The sequence below is a fragment of the Protopterus annectens genome, chromosome 9.part0 (assembly GCF_019279795.1).
Source record: "Protopterus annectens isolate FY-2018-M chromosome 9.part0, PAN1.0, whole genome shotgun sequence".
NCBI classification, from domain to species: domain Eukaryota; kingdom Metazoa; phylum Chordata; order Ceratodontiformes; family Protopteridae; genus Protopterus; species Protopterus annectens.
The window spans coordinates 1841506855-1841524136 of record NC_056743.1 but is presented as its reverse complement, the minus strand read 5'-3'; positions in this window follow the sequence as shown (position 1 = coordinate 1841524136).

The window sequence follows — 17282 nt, the reverse complement described above, 5'->3', positions numbered from 1 at the left end:
ATCTCCCCCGAATTTATCTACTTTTGTATCTGACTCTAATGTAGAACTTCATGCTGATATAATTCCTTTTGAAAGTGAATGTTCTTATAGATTGAATTTCATTATGACTTTTTGTATGGACTCTCAGGTTATTTGGTCTATCATTTGTAAAAATTGGCATTTCATTGCCAACAATTCTTTTTTAGTTGAAAAATTAGGCCTTAGACCTAGGGTTACCTATAAGAGGGGTAATAATTTAAAAGAATTATTACAGAGGAATATGAATAAAAATTCATTTAGTAGACAAACAGGCATGTATTCATGCGTTTTTTGTAACTGGTGTAAGATGATTAGAACAGGTAATAGTTTCGTTATTAGGAACAGGAAATACCAGATTTTTCAAAAATTCAATTGTGAAACGAAATCTGTTATTTACATTGCTTTTTGCAACTGTTGCCCTGTTTTTTATATTGGGAAGATGGACCGAAAGGTCCGTGAACGAATTTATGAGCATGTTTATGCAATCAGGAATAATAAATGTCAAAATGCTCTGGCTAAACACGTTCACTTCCATCCAGGTCACAGTTTTGAATTTATGGTTATTGATCATGTTCCTATTTCTATTAGAGGTGGACCTTATTCTCTCATTCTTGAAAATTGAGAATTAGAATGGCAATTGAAGTTAGATGCCTTTAGGTTCCCAGGGCTTAACGAAAATTGTAATATTTCTGCAGTCTTAAAACTAAGAAGTTACATGAGATAATACACAATTTTTCCCCGTGTTACTTAGCCTTAGTGTTGTTTACTGATTGCATTTTACATATTCCTGTTTAATTATCCCCTCTTTGAAAATATATAGATACTTATTCATTTTTCATATACTCTGTATTTTTGAGGCAGTATTGGATATTTATTTTTAGTATTTTTTAAGGCAAGATTCCCACCCTTGGATGTGTGACCTTCCATGAGTTATTTTATGTGAGTTCTTGGGTGTTGTGCTTTTAAAAGCTTTTCTCTGTATAAGTAATTTTATGTAAAGGAAAGTATATTTATATGAGGTTAATTTTATTTACATTTATACTTATGCTTATAACCTTTTAGTTTTGGTTTATGAAGTGAGTTTACACTGTGTTGCCTTAGTAAGCGATGTCAGCATTGATTTTACTGATGATGTGTTGATTCAGTTAAATGTGACATTGTGTATGTCATTTCCTGCTTAATGTTATTTAAGCTATGCGTTTCTAGGTTGCAATTGTTTTTTCTCTCTGATGAAGCTGCAAGTGTCTTGCGGCGAAAACGCTTGCTATTAATTCAATAAACTTGCGTTCAGGTTATTTGACTGTTTGGCATCAAGGTTGCAGTGGCGTCTGCTTTTTTGGTTTGGTAACTCTAGGAAATGTAGTTATGATGCAGCTGATGTCTCTTCTAGAGCTGCTGCTTTTGGTTCTGTTTTGAGACGTTATGCTTGGCTTTGTCTCCAGCCTTTGTTTGATGACATTAAGGCTAAAGTGTTAGATGCTCTTCTTCATAATAAGAACTTATTTGGTTCTGCAGCTGCTGTGCTTTTTAACTCTCTGCAAGATAAAGGGAAGGCCTTATGGGAACTGAAGCATATCTTTGTTTCTTCTATTCCCACATTTCAAAAGGAATTATCCCTCTAAATCCACTTTTGTTTGCAGACAGTCTCACCCTCTCCAAAGGTGAAAAGGGGTCTAGGCGGGTTCCTCCTGCTAAATATACTCAGACTCTTACTTCTCAGAAACCTCCTTTTCACAACAAACCCAAGTTCCATCTAACTTTTCCTCTTTGTTCAGTCGAGTTCCTTTATCTTTCTTTCTGTATCCCTTCCCAGTTTGGTTAAGGATCACTCAAGCTTATTGGGATCTGTCCATCATCTGTCTGGGATACTTCTTGGTGTGAAAATCCCTTCCTGTCTTTCTGGACATCCCTTAACCTCCTCAGGAACAGCTTCCTTCCTTTTTTCCCAGAACTGTTTCAGGGCCTTCTCTCTCAATGCACCATTCAAGCTGTTCCCCCTTCCCAGGAGGGCAAGGGGTTTTATTCCAGAATATTTCTGGTTCACAGGAAGGAACCCACCTGAGGTCCCATTCTGGACTCTCAGCTCAACACCTATCTGAAGATCCTTTCCTTCTGGATGTTATCCCTTCACCCTGTTTCCTCCACTTATTCCTCAGGCTTTCCTGATCTCTCTGAACCTCAAGGATGCTTGTCTTCACATCCATATTCATCCCTTTTTCAAGAAGATTTTGCATTTCTCTGTTTCTTCCTTGCATTTTCAGTTATCTGTTTGGCCATATGGCATTTCTAATGCCCCCAAGGATTTTCACCAAATGTCTTACTCTTGTTATTGCTTTTTGCAGGATGAGAGGATTTCAAAATTTTCCTTACCTTGACAACCTACTTATTCAGGCTTCCTACCCAGAGAATTTGCTTAAACACCTTCACTATACTGTTTATCTCCTGCAAAGACTGAAGTTTAACTTCTGGGAATCTGTCCTGGTTCCTTCTCAGGATTATGTGTTTCTCGGTTGCAGGCTCCAGACCATCCCTGTGCTGGCTTCCCTGCCTCCTCCTCTTTCTCTGGTTGCCTTTTTTCATTCACTTCTTCCTCAGGTTTCAATTATGGCCAGGTAGTTTCTCAGGGCTCTAGGATGCATGGCTGCCACTGTTCCTGTGGTACCTGTAGTCAGGCTCCATATGAGAAAACTACAGTGGTCCCTAAAGTCACTATGGCTCCAACACTGTCATACTCTAGATTTTTAGTCCTCTTATTCCATGCGTTAAGTATGAGCTTAAGTGGTGGATTCATCAGCTGTTTCTCAACCTGGGGCTTCCTTTTCAGTCCCCAGTCCCCACTCAGGAACTTTTTTTTGGATGCCTCATGGTCTCTGGCCCCCTTGTCAGATGTCAGACCATATCAGTATCAAGGAGATGAAAGCTCTCCTTTTTGTCCCTTAAGCCTTTCATTCTCTTTTCTTCCAGGGCCTCTCAAAATATTTAAGACAATACCACAGTAATGTACATTAACAAGTAGGGGACTGCTCCTACCTTCTTTGCATGCTGGCTCTTCCATGTTTGCGATCTAGCTATCCAGTATTACTTGACTCTTCAGGCTGCATATATTCCTTCAGAGCAGAACATAGTGGCACACTCTCTGAGCAGGTCTGTAACACAGGCTCAAGAATGGATGCCTTACAGAAATATGTTTCTGGACATTGTCCATCAGTGGGGTTCTCCTCGGGTAGATCTTTTTGCCTCCCCTCTGAACAGACAACATCCTCTTTTTTTGCACCAGAGTTCCTATTCTTTTGCCTTGGAAGGTGGATGCCCTATCTTTTTCTTGGAAGAGTATGTTTCTCTATGGCTTCCCTCCCCTTCCTCTGATTCTGAGGGTCCTGCTCAAGTTAGAGCAAAAGCCCCTCAAAATCTTATAAGTGACTCCCTTTTGGCCCAGACAGCATTGGTACTCCTCTTCTTCTGCACTTAGCTGAGGGCAATCATGACAAGTTACCTCACAGGGTGGACCTACACAAGACAAGGGGTCTCTCATTTATCCTCTCTTGTCCACTCTTCAACTGACATTGTGGGTGATGGGGTTTTGATCCCTTTTAGGCACCTTTTTCTGAGGAGTGCTTAGGGTTCTGCAAGAGGCCAGGAAACCCACTACCAGGAACTCCTATATGTCCAAATGGAAGAGAGTTTCTGTTTGGTGACTTGCTCATGACCAGGATCCACTTTTTGTGGATGTCTTATTTGTGTGAATTTCTCCATACTGGGTTGGCTTATTCTTCAATTAAAGCTCACCTTTCAACTATTTCTGCTTGTCTGCCATTAACTCCTCCTCTGGCCTCTAGATTTGAGGTCAAGCAATTTCTTGTGTGCTTCATATCAGACCTCCTGGGAAGCCTATAATTTTGTTCTTGAAAAATTGACTAGCTTCTTTTTAGCCTGAAGCTTCAGCTTCCTTACAGCATTGTACACGGAAGTGTGTATCTGAACTCCAGGCTTTTATGTCTGTTCCTCCTTTTTTGTTTTTTTCATATGGGCAGGGTGTCTCTTCATACTAATCTTTCTTCTATGCCCAAGGTGATTAATGAATCGTCTTTATCAGTCTATACATTTGCCCTTCTTTTTTCCATCTCCACAGTCTGCTAGTGAGAAGGTTCTTCACACCTTGAATTTGCATAGGCATCTCGGATCTTTAGATAAAACTAAGGGCATTTGCAAATCTGAACAACTTTTTTGTTTCTTTTCATCCCCAATCTCTAGGTTTGTCTGTTTCTAAGCAAACCATTTCTTCATGCATCTCTAAGGCCATTTCTTTTTGTTTCTCCTTTCATGAGAAAAGCCTTTCAGCCTCTGTTAAGGCTCATTCTACCAGGGCTGTGGCCACTTTTTTTTTTTTTTTTCTTCAAAAGGTTGAATACCAGCTCCACCCTTGAGACTGCTGCTTGGACCTCTGTCCACACCTTTACTAAGCATTACAAATTAGAAGTTGTTATGCTATCCTGCATGGGTTTCTTGAAGGATCCTCTAGGCCTTCCCCTCCCAAGTCTCCTCTTGAGCTTTTGTAATCTCCATTTTGTGAAGAATTTTGCAACAATAATATCGGAGGACATAGTGCAGTTTGTAAAATCTTACCATAACAGTAGATGTCATTTTCTTCACTTTTGCAGTATTTTATTCCTCTCTCCTCCCCCTCTTGCTCTGCTCTTTTCTTTTCTTTTTTTCCCCCTCCTTTTGCATGCACTTGTTCCTCCTACTTCCTAGAACTGTTCCTCCTGGGGTATTCAGTTCTGAGGTTTGTTCAGCTGTACATCACCCTTATGCCCTATTCCTTGAGCAGGGAGCATACACATGATTATAAGTCTGTAAATCCTAAGACTTTGTTATACTGGATAGACATTGGGCTACCCATGGCAGGGAATCCCTTTTATGAAGAATGCTGCAATAGTGAAGAAAAGTACATCTACTATTATGGTAAGCTTTTACACAGCTGTACTTTCTTTTCTTGTGAAGATAAAAAGGGACAACCTGTATCAAAGCAGACTATTTTCCAAATGGTTGCCTAAGGCTGTTATATTGTATTCCTACCACAACACAAAACACTATTCCAGGCAGAATCAAGGCACATTCTGCCAGGGCCTTTGCTTCATCTGTAGATTTTTGGAAAGGGTTGGACTCTAGGCATATTCTACAAGAAATAACTTGGTCCTCTGTACATGCTTTTACAAGGCACAATAAACTAGATTCCTTTTTCAGGTGTAGGTCAGGCTTTGCTAGGACTATTCTCCAGGAGCTCCTAGACCCTTTCCCTTCCTCCTTCCAGTTGTTCAGAGCTGTAATAATCTACCCATATACCTTAGGCTACTGCAGTAGTGATCAATGTGATTAACATCTTAGTACAGTTATGTAAGTAAATTTACCTTACCACTAGATGTTTGATCACTGCTGCAGTATCTTCTCCTTCCTTCCCTCCACCCCCATTGTTTTTTGTATTTTTTTTATGATAAGATCTAAACATTTATTTTTTGTTGTTTATAGCATTGTCCTGTCAGAGCTTAGCCTCCCAGTTTCAGTTGGCATTAAAGCTGTGAAACGTTTGGTGCCCACACCTGTCTTTTTAGTCAGCTCAGCTCAGACTTAGTTTGGACAGTTGGAAGGTATCCTTAAGCATTGAAGTATGGCTGGCTGTTTTATTCTATGTGAAAAATAACCCATTTAGCTTAGATTACTGCAGCAGTGATCATTTGAACATCTACTGTTGTGGAAAATTTTTCTTTCACAAGTGTTTTTTTAGCTGTTAATCAAATCATTGTAATCCCCTGCATTTTTCAGTGATTTTGAAGTTTAGCTGAAATACAAGTACCTGCTCGTGTTTTTTGTACTGCACCTTTGCAAAACAGCCCATAATTTAATGATTGTTCCATATCACTGCCTTCTCTTCCTGTAGTGGCAAGCACATGTGTACTGGCCATACTCTCCCTAGTTCTTTTTGTCTGTACACCCCTAGGCCTGTCCTCACATTTGGCCTGAACTAAACATTTTATCTCAGCAAACAGCCGTATCTCTCCTGGCCTGCCAACAGCATTTTGGGCAATAAAGACTGTTAAATGCATGCTTACCCTTAAGGTAACTGTACTGATAGGTTCTTGGGCTTTCGGTCTCCTGTGACCTGGGTCAATCCTCTCCATTCACCCTTCGTTATGCTCAGGCTCACTCCACTCCCTTACCCTGCCTAACCATTTTCCACACACCCCAACACCCACTACCCAATCCAATAACACCCCTTACCTAAACCCCTCCCACCTACAACTATACTCATTACACCCCTCACACCCTCCTAGTTTCCTAACTACTCTCCCCACCCTCCCCCCAGCTCAGTCCAAGTAACATTATACTCCATTGGCCGCCATTAATTCAATATCTACACATCACCATGCCCTCCTCACTCCTCTCAACCCTACTTACCTCCCTTACCCTCCTAACATTTCTAATACCCTTATACTATGCCACTTCCTTATCCACCCAGCATCTTCGTCTCTAGTCTTTTCCTTTCTCCAAAACTCAACTACACACGACACATATCCATCCCACTACTAAATGTTTCCACTCCATCTTTCCATCTATGATACAACCTAATTTCTTCTATCATTTTAAGCTCAGAATGCTGCCAACCTCATCTAAGATTCTAATGATCACACTCTTAGTACATTTCCTTCAATACTACAAAACAAAAACAAGACCCCCAGTACTACCTCCTCTCAACTTCCTCTGCCTAGCTGGTGATATTCACCCCAACCGTGGGCCTAACTCATCAATAGAAAATAATATTCCCCTCTCCAACCACCCCTCCTCCTCCCATAAACCCCTCCACCTTTTTACTCTCAATGCCCAGAGTCTCTCTAACAAAGTATCCAACTTTCAGGCCTGGCTATGTCACAACCAGCCAGACATTGTAACCATTTCTGAGATATGGCTTAAACCCCATAGCTCAGTTTCTGAAATCCTACCCCCAGATTTCAAGCCCTCAGGTGTGATTGCACAAACAAAAAAGGCAGAGGCGTCACCATAATTTACTCTAACCTACTCAACATAATCCCTTACCCGAACCCTATTCCTCAAGTCACTAATGCAGAACTTGTAGCATGCTTACTAAAAAGGTATAACCATAAAAGTCTATGTATCATCGCACTATATATCCCATCCAGAAACAACATCCAAACCCTCAAAGAAATACCCCTATGGGCCTCAACCAAAATAAACCACAAAACCTATATTCTAGGTGATGCAAATATCAATTGGGATAATGTTAACTCAACTCACACCCAATCTATCAACCTTTTCAAATTCACCCAACTAATTCACTCTGTAACCAGATCCAGTAAAGCTAAATCCTCATGTTCAGCCCTTGACTGGCTCTTCCTCTCACACCCTAATAAAATTGACTCTGACACCATTCCCGATTCCATCAGTGACCTTCTGCCCACATTTGCCTTTAGCTCAACTTCCTCCCCCTACACCAACACCACTACATACACACGTAACATTAGCAACTTCAACCCCAACATATTCTCAAATTCCCTCAAACAAATGAACTGGAATATCTTAAAAACCCTTCCTCTCGTCAATGCCGTTGACTATTTTAATTCCACTTTTCTAAATACTCTAGCACCAACAAGAACAAAAAGAATAAAAAACAATACTGCACCATATCTAACCAAAGAGACCAAACAACTTATGCACCAAAGGAACAAATCCTGGAAACTACACCAGAAGAACAAACTCCCTGAAACCCTCCTTCAATACACACAGCTTTGTAACAAAACAAATCATTAGAGACAAAAAAACCTACTACATCAAACTCCAGTCCAACCATGCAAAAAAACCCAAATCATTTTGGAACGCCATAAATGCACTGCTCAACCCAGGCAACAAAAATAATCTGTGCCCAGTCCCCACCAAACCTCATCAAGAACTTGCCTCAGCATTTAACTCGTTCATTGACTCCATATCTGAACTAACCAAAACCTTCCCAAACAATAATCTCTCTCTCTTTCCTCCACCACTACCCTTCCTATGGCTACTGACCCCGAATTACCCCCCCCTTATTCAACCTTAAACCCATCTCTACCAACTACATAAAAAGACTTCTCTCAAAATTAAAACCCTGCTGTAGTGCCCCTGACAACACGCCTTCAATTTTTCTCAAGCTTGCTGCTGATGGGATTGCCTACCCATTAGTATCTTAATCAACAGTTCCATACAAGAATCCTATGTCCCTGAACTCTGGCACATGGCATACATTCTACCTCTTCATAAAGGTGGCAAAAACACCAATACCTCAAATTTCCACCCCATAGCTATCCTCTCCCCAATCTCTAAAATCCTGGAAAAATGCATCCGTCTCCGACTTATGCCCTTCTTAACTCAAAACCATCTTCTCACCCCCTACCCAACATGGATTCTGACCAAGGCACAGTAGCACAACAGCTCTCCTCTCATTCTTTGACACAGATTCCAGGAATGTAGTATCCACAGTGCTCTTGGATCTCTCCAAAGCATTTGATACTGTTCCTCGCACCCACCTACTGAGCCATCTTTCTAACCTTAATCTCTCTCAAAATACCCTATTCTGGTTGTCCAGCTACTTGTCTAATAGATCTCAAGCTGTGAAATGGAGAAAAGGCAGCTCTTCTTTTCTCCTTACCCCCCACAGGTGTACGTCAGGTATCCATACTCAGTCCTATGCTGTTCAATATCTTTATCAACACCTTTCACGTTGCCATTCACAATACAACAATAATTCAATATGCAGACAACTCAACATTAGTCTGCTCTGCCACTAACCTCCCTGAACTTCTAAGATCCAGACTGCCTTCTCAACCACAGAGGCCTGGATGTTCCAAAACCACCTTTCTCTAAATGCCATTAAATCCAAAATATTAATATTTTTACCCTCAAAATCCTTCCCTTTTGACAAAACCTCTTTCCAGGTTTTAAGCCAAAACAACACTCTTATCAAAGTTGTCCCCCACTCTAAATTACTAGGTGCTATTATAGATGAGTATTTAAAATTTGACAACCACATACTTCAAAACAAAAAAAAAAAACACCAAAAACTTGGTATTCTTTACAGGAACAATCAGTTCCTCTCACCCCATACTAGACATACTCTTGCCTCCACTTATCTCCTTCCCTCCCTAATGTGTACGGTGCTCCCTTGCTAACTAACCTGTCAATCTTCATCATTTCCAAGTTACAACAAAATTTCCAAATTTATCACTAACGCCAAATACTCCTCCCATCACTGTGTAGCCTTCCATTCTCTTAATTGGCTTGAACTACCAAACTATCTGGATTACCTCTAACTGATCACAGTTCATAGACTCCTCTTCAACCCTACTAGATGCCCCACTCTCTCCAACATCCTTTCTCCCCACCTACCAAATAGAACTCAGAAAATCAAAATCCTAATCAACGTTTATAAACCAAACTGCTCACCCGGACAACTACTCCTCTCTTTTTCCTTAGCCAAAAAATGGAATTCTCTTCCCCCTACTCTGAGGACAATGCAGAACCTGTAAAACTTTAAAACACAGCTCCATTTCTACCTTTACTCTAAATGGAAATGTACATGTATCCTTCTCACTTAGTCCATCCCTAGCTCTTCTATTCCTCCCTTTTAGCCCAACAGTCTCCTTCTATCACCAAGTTATACTCCACCCATTTTACTCTATTATCCCTTAACATATATGATCTGATACTGCCCACCAACAGACACCAATTCTAAATTGCAACCATTTCATCACCTTGGAATGTTTGGTGTTCCACCATGTTGTTATGAGCATTTTCTCAAACTTATAACTGTTTACTACATGATATTTCTGTTTGATATTCTTTATTACCATTGCAAATATTCTTTGTATTTGTATTAGTATTTTGCAATTGTATTGTACTTTTATTTTGTATTATGGAGCTTTTCTCCCCAAGCCTCCACTGAAAACAGGCTCTCTGGGCCCAGTGGACTTCCCCGGTCATCAAACTGGAAATAAAATAAACAGAGGCAGTACTAAGACTACTAACTATTAAAAAGGTGTAGTCCGCATACCAGATGGCGTCAGAGAATTGAGTAACTATTGGAAGGAAATACATGAGTGAAAGCTTAACAGTCCTAAAGTAGAGTCGTGAGGATGTCTGCGATAGATGATCAACAAACTAGAACATTAATTCACTTCAGTGAAACAGTATCTGCATAATACAAATCTATCCAGCTAGCTGTTGAAGAAACCAATTGCCAAGAGTCTTTTGTGAAAATGTAATTATAAATGCAGTGTAATAAACACTAATAAGATCTAAAAATGAAGCTGACCTTGTTTGTCTTTAACAATGTGTTTAGTACTTGAGTAAGATGACCTGGAGCAGTTGTAGTACTGTGCTAGCTCCTAAACCTCGCTGACCAACTTAGATAACCCACAGTGTATGTGTGGGTGTGAATTCAACAGTTAGAAAGTAATAAACTTTGTCTTTAGTTTGTGTAGTTATGTAACTAAAAGAGATGGGGTAATTTTTCCATCACAAAAGGAAGATATTGTGGAAAACAGAGGTACTGAAAAAATATAGCAATAGGATCCAGCTGTGCAAGTTTAGTTTTATAGCCTTCTCTGCATAACCCTCAGTTAAAAAGGATAAAGTGAACTTGCAGAGAATAATGTTAGTAAATGTTCCTTCATTATCAGAATTATTGATTAACTTTTGTTGATGTTCGTGACTAGACACAAGTTGATCAGAGGATTTAACATTACTAATACAATGTTTGGTTTAGCAGCTCAGCCTGTTTAATTACTTGATTAGTTACCCAAGGTGTATTAATAATGTTTTTAGTTCAGTTTTACTTTAAATTCACTGGCATCCAGTTAATGCTCTGGAATTGCACTTTAACCAAATCAGGTTTAGATGAGCAATAATAAACAATGGCATTTATTTAAACTGTGTTTGTAGTAAAATAAACATTGAATAAAACAAGCAGATGCTCATTTGTGGATTCTTATAGGAAGTATTTTCAGGGACCCATGGCTTTGAATTTATTTTTTTATTCTTTAGTTAAGTAGGTAAGTGAACTGGTCCATTCTTACCCTTTCCAGGCACAAGAAAGGGTAAATGCAGAGCATATGAATATTTTAGAGTAACTAATTAACCAATGTTTTTTGAGGTGGGAGGAAACTGGAATATGTGGGGAAATCTTATGCAGACTTGCAGAATATACAGACTCTGCAAAGACAATGACCAAAGTTCAAGACTGAACCTAGGACTTTGGAGCTATGAAATTAGAGATTTTAACCAGCAAATCAAAATGCTATCCAATCAGAAGTGAGCATTTTGAGATACCTTGTACTTGGACTTAATATATATTGCCCGTTTACATATTTTCAGTCTTCCCTTTCTGAGGATTGAAATTATGGTCCTTGGAATTTTAATAGAAGCCCAAGTTCCTTGTTTGAAAGACTGTGGAAGATGTGGGAAGAGGAAACATCTGTAAACACAGTGAAGCAGACTGGTAATACTGAGGAGGGGATAAAGCAACAGCATGATGTACCATTTTAGGATGGGGAGAGTGCGAGCAGCTGGACAGTGACAATATCAGAGATTAGAATCAAAATGGGAGAATGGAATTTGCACAGAAGCTACAGACTAGATTGGTTATGATTAGACAATAAAAAGAATCATGTTACCACAGCCTTGTCCCAGAAATGGATAAAAAATGCCCAATATTGTAAGAGATGTCAGCATAGGAACTGAAGACAAACTAATATAAAACTCTGAAGTAAAAATCTGTGCAGTACAAGTGTCCACACAAGAGACTTAGAAAAACAGAGAAGACAAAAATAGAAGGGCTAGGAGACACTCTTAATGAAGTTCCTTCAGAGTCAGGAAATTGCAGTGAGTACTGAAAGTGAGATAGGCAGGAAAATTCAAAGTTCTGAACTTATTTTTGGCAAAGAGGGAACAGAAAGCTAAAGAAAATGATAATTCTGAAGCTTTTATAGACAGCAGAAAAAATAAAATAGAAGGTGATTTTTGTCTTTACCTGTTGTAGGGGAAGACGGAAGAAATTCCAGTGACTTTTTTTTGGGGAGGTGGGGTGGGGAGCAGTACCTTCCACCTCAATATAAACTAATAAAAAAGCAGCCCTGAACTTTAGGCTTGCAGGTAGGAAAATATACTTGAAATACACTCAATGGGAAGAAGAATGTTTTAAGAAAAGCAAAAGAGAAAATACTGAAGGTTAATGTGTAAGATATTGAACAATATGTCCATATTATATCCCTCTTCTGACTCATGCAGCATTGGTGGTGCAGCAGACATCACACACTCCAGCTGCACTTCTGAGTGTGTGGTGCTTTGGATGAGGCAATAAAGTAAGGTCCCATTTGCTTGAGTTGATGGTAGCTCAGGTAGACGCAAAATATCCCATGGCAACTATCGAACAGAGTTGGGGAGTTTCCTGTAGCAGTATAAATACTACCTCAGGTCTCCCCTGAAAGGAGGTTACTAGCCTAGTGGGACTAATGTTGTCAATAAAGGATAAATAAATTTAGAATAAGTAAAGACAGGAAGGAAATTGTACATTAGTTTTTTAGTGCCTGGACCTTATAGGGCACTAGTAAAGAAGTTAGCTCATAGTCATCTGTTTGAAGGTTAACTGGAGACGAATAAAAACTAAGACAAATGTGCTAACCAGCTTTTATTGGTCAGAGATAATGAAGGAACAAGAACATGTCTGTGCTTCTTGACTGGAAAGTTAGAAAACTGCATCCAATCCTAAATGTAGGAGTTTACTAATGATTGAATAAATTGCTATTGACATTAGGTTCTAAAAAAAATTGCTATGGACATTTAGAGCCAATAGTAAAATCAGCAGTGGGTATCAGTATCAGTACATACTAGTAATAGTTGTCTATGCTACAATATTTCTACGGACGTTACCATTATGCAAGGTTAATGCCATAGACGTTGATAAAGAACTGGTGCTGCTGTTCTTTAGATGGTGTATTGCTATAGATACTTGCTGACTAAGGCATGCCCTGTCTGCTAAGGGTATTGCAGTACCTGTGATGGTGCTTAAGGTTATGCAGTTAAATTGTCCAGTGTTTTATCCACAGACTGATAGTTTAGTGAAATTCAATAAAGCATGAAATTTATGTTAGTCATTGATGAAGACTGTAGGAAATGGGACCAGTTGATACCCTCCTTTGCTCTTCATGATAACACAGGTGCAGCAAGCTTCAGCTGAATTTACCCCATTTAAACTTTTGTATGACAGGCATTCCAGACATCTGCTTGATATTTCTGAAGAGACCTGGGGGTGGGAGTGATACCACTTAAATGTGTGATAGAACATTACATAGTAAAGGAGCATATGCAGAAAGCCCATGATACAAAAAATGTATGTAATAATGGTTAACTTTGAGAATTCCTCTAAGATGATCATATATTAATGTTAGTACAACTAAGGCCTTTTTAAAGTGAATGTAGTTAATTGCAGTTAGCTTTTCAAATTTAGACAACCAAGAAGGAGGAAGCTAGAGCTAATGTGCTAAAACTGTTGAAAGTAGAAAGCTATGTGCTGAAATTCATACAAGAGAGACCAGAGAGAAATTCATGCAAAAATACAAAAGCAGGAAACAAGACTGTATCTGTTAAGAAACAAAAATTAGTGTTCTCAGAAACACCCAGAACAACTAAAATGCTAGAACAACATAACAGATGTAATACCCAGCATGAAGGTTGGTCTGCAGCTTTAGAGTATGATAGTCACAGAAACTGCTAGTGAAAGAAAGTTCAAATGATGTACAAATTAGGAGCAAGAGTCGGTGTGAATGGTGAACCCAGTACATTACAGATGCCTTTCAGAGACTAATGTTTACAATAGTGATGCTTCACTCATGATATGGTGCTGCTTGCCTAGTTGACATGGTCATCCATTCAGAGGACTGCGAATCTCACCAAAACTAGAAATTTTGTTGGAATCTATAAGAGAGGTTAAGCTTGACTGTGAATGCCAAAAAAAAAAATGAATCACCATGGTGGAATCCATATATCTAGCGTACCTTGTAAGAGGGGTAATGTTAAAGCCACAACTGGAAAAATAGAACAATGGAAAATGCCCTATACTCCAACTAGAAGGCAAGTAAAGACTTTCCTTAGAATCTGGATACTAAAGAGAAATTGTGCCTAATTTTCTAATCTAATTAAAGTGAATATATGTGAAGGCTGCCAGCCTAGCTAGATAGAATTTTGTAGATAATTCTGTCATTTGTAAATAGTAATAAGCCACAGGCTTGTTCTCTTAAATGTGGAAAGACTGTATTGGATATTGAACTGCAAAAATGTAAGAATAGTGTACTCTGCTGTAAGAAAGCTGATAAGTCAAGCATGTTATGACTTTTGAGCTCAGGGCTCAGAGCCATGGTGTCTGAACCAGCAGATTCTTTCTATTGTTTTGAGACTAGAGTTAATTGCTAGGTTTTACATATGTAATGTCTTTAATTGCTGTAGTTTCCTGACCAGGTGCAAACTTACTAAGAAATGTTAGTGTAGAGTTTCTGTTAGCCTGAGAAACCAGAGAATTGTTAAGAATTATGTAATCTAAAATGAGTCAGCAGGATGTATTATCAATTTAAAGGACTTTCTCAGAAACAGAGAGAGAGCATTTTGTATTTATATTCAGAATTGACCACTCACCAGCACTTGCTTTGCTCTGTCTGTATGTAAGTAGGATCTTAGACTTTAGTGTCTCTCCGAGAAATAGAAAATAGTAAGTTTAGCTTAGCTGTTTTCTATATTTATGTCAGACTATGCTACAGTATTTTTAAGCATTTTCCTGTGATCTCTGAACTCTTGACTAGCACTGTGTAGTAAGAAGTATTGTCTTGTGTTTTTATTATTAAATATTTTTAAACCTTTCAACTGTGGCTGTTTGTGTAGAGATAATTTAAGCTCCAGAGTGCATTGCATGTATATAGTGATACTCTACAAAGCCACTCCAAATACGCCTTGCTGCTCAGTCACACTTACCATTTGGATAATAATATTGCACAGTAATAATTGGACACTATTTGGTAAGGGCCTTTTTAGTAGCTAAGTAAGGGTCCTGGTGGCAGAGATTACTACCTTATAGCCTGGATGAAGGGGCACAGCTTGTGAACCTTTGCCAGCCTCCCCCAGGAGTGTCTGTGTGGTTGTATATAAATCATATCTCAAAGTGTGTGTGCATGTGTCAGCTACTTGGGCAGAGACATGAAGCACTGGTTGGACAGAAAGAGTGCTAGGAGGACTTGGCTTGGGACCCTGGCTAAGGACCCCACTCTATAGCCGTGCCAGTGGGGAGTCTTATTGGGGATCTGGAGAGTAAGGGAGAAACCAGCCCCGGACTGATTGTGATCTCTGCGTGCTCTTAAGGGAAATTTTACTTTACTGTGAGTGTGTTATCCTTCCCGATGTTGGACACCCCTCACTGGTGAGGATTGAGGCTCCTTGATTACTGGGCCAGTGCATGGGTGTCACATATTAATTGCTTGTCAGTGTGTCACATATTAATTGCTTGTCAGTGGTAGGATACCAACACCACATATTAATTGGTTGGCAACTGACTTGTAGTGGTGTGGATAGTGTATTCCTATAGCTTGTGTACAGTGATCACTGAAGGTGCTTTTGTACTCTAAATCAGCCATACAGTAAATATTCTGAGTTCAGATCACACTTGTTTTATTTAGTTTGTTAGCTTAGTTAGTCAGGGAGAGCAGGCAAGCATGTCAGCAGAGGAGTATGGCAAGCTGTCAAGGAGCCAGTTAGCTGAGATGTGCCAGATTGAGGGACTGGTGCACGGAAACCTGACTAAGGCAGACATGATTGCAGTTTTGGTCACAGCTGCATCAGAAAACAGCAATCAGGAGGGCGATCAGACTGGCTGTGGAGATGTACAACACTCAGAGAATGGACAGCTCAACCTTTCTGCAGAGGACTTAAAATCCATCTGGAGCTAAGGAGACTTGAGTTGGAGGCCAGGCATTTGGTAACAGAAGCATCAGAGACTAAGACGTCTACAGGCTGAGGAGAATAATAAACTGCTACACCTGGAAGCTGAGGAGGAAGAAAGGCAGAGGCAGCATGAAAAGCAGATGCTGACTCTTCATCAGAGTCATGGAGGTAATGGGGAAGGGAGTAATTAGACTCCAAAAGCACAAAGGGTCAGTGGATTTCTTCCACAGTTTGCAGAGGGGGATAGTTTTGATGGTTTCATTCATGTGTTTGAGAGGGTATGTGGACAGTATGATGCTGACCAAAGGTTCTGGGTACAGTTTCTGACCCCATTACTCCATGGTAAAGATGTAACGATTTTGTCCAAAATGTCTGACTTTGTTTTAATTCTTTGTTAGAATTTTTTAAGCTAACACCAGAAACTTATAGGAAAAAGTTTAATGAGCATAGATGCAAGGCAGATGAAAGTGTGTGTGAATATGTTGCTGAACTGAGCACTTATTTTCATAGGTGGGTGGGTGAGTGGATGTCAGGTCACCACTTTTGAAGGGCTGGCAGACTTTTGGTGAGGGAACAAGCCCTTAGCACTTTGCCTGAGGACATGGGGATCTGGTTAGCTGATAGACAATGTGCTACTTTAGAGGAGTTGGGGAAGAAGGGAGACCTATACCTAGCAAGCAGGACATCCCTGCACAGGAAAGGGGCCCCCAGTACTGCTCATGGTTCTAAAGGAACCCATGGTGGGCAGCCCCGACTGCCCCAACAGAATGTGCCAGTAGCAGGGGAAGCCACTAGAGCGGGTACATGTCCAGGACCTAGGGTTAAATGTTTTGAATGCAACCAGTGGGGCCATGTGGCATACAGATGTCCATGGAGGCAAGGTGGGGAACAAAAGGTGAGAGAGCCAGTAAGTGGGATAGACAAAATGCCAATAGTAGGTTGTCTTGAGATAACAATGGTACTGAACTACCATCCTGTAGATGTCCTGATAGGGAAGGATTTGGATGAGGCAGTAACATGTGTTTATGCAGTTACACAACGTCAGGCTTTGAGACAAGCATGTGGGTCTGTTAGCCTGGGAAAGACCCAGACAGACCACATACTTGCAGCCAGAACTGGTGAGGTGGTTACTTCAGGGAGGGAGATACTTAGTAGCAGTGAGACTGAAGGTGAGCCACAGCTGCTTGTGGGTAGTAATGTTCTCTTGGACAGAATGACTGCAAGGGTACAGGTGAGTAGTA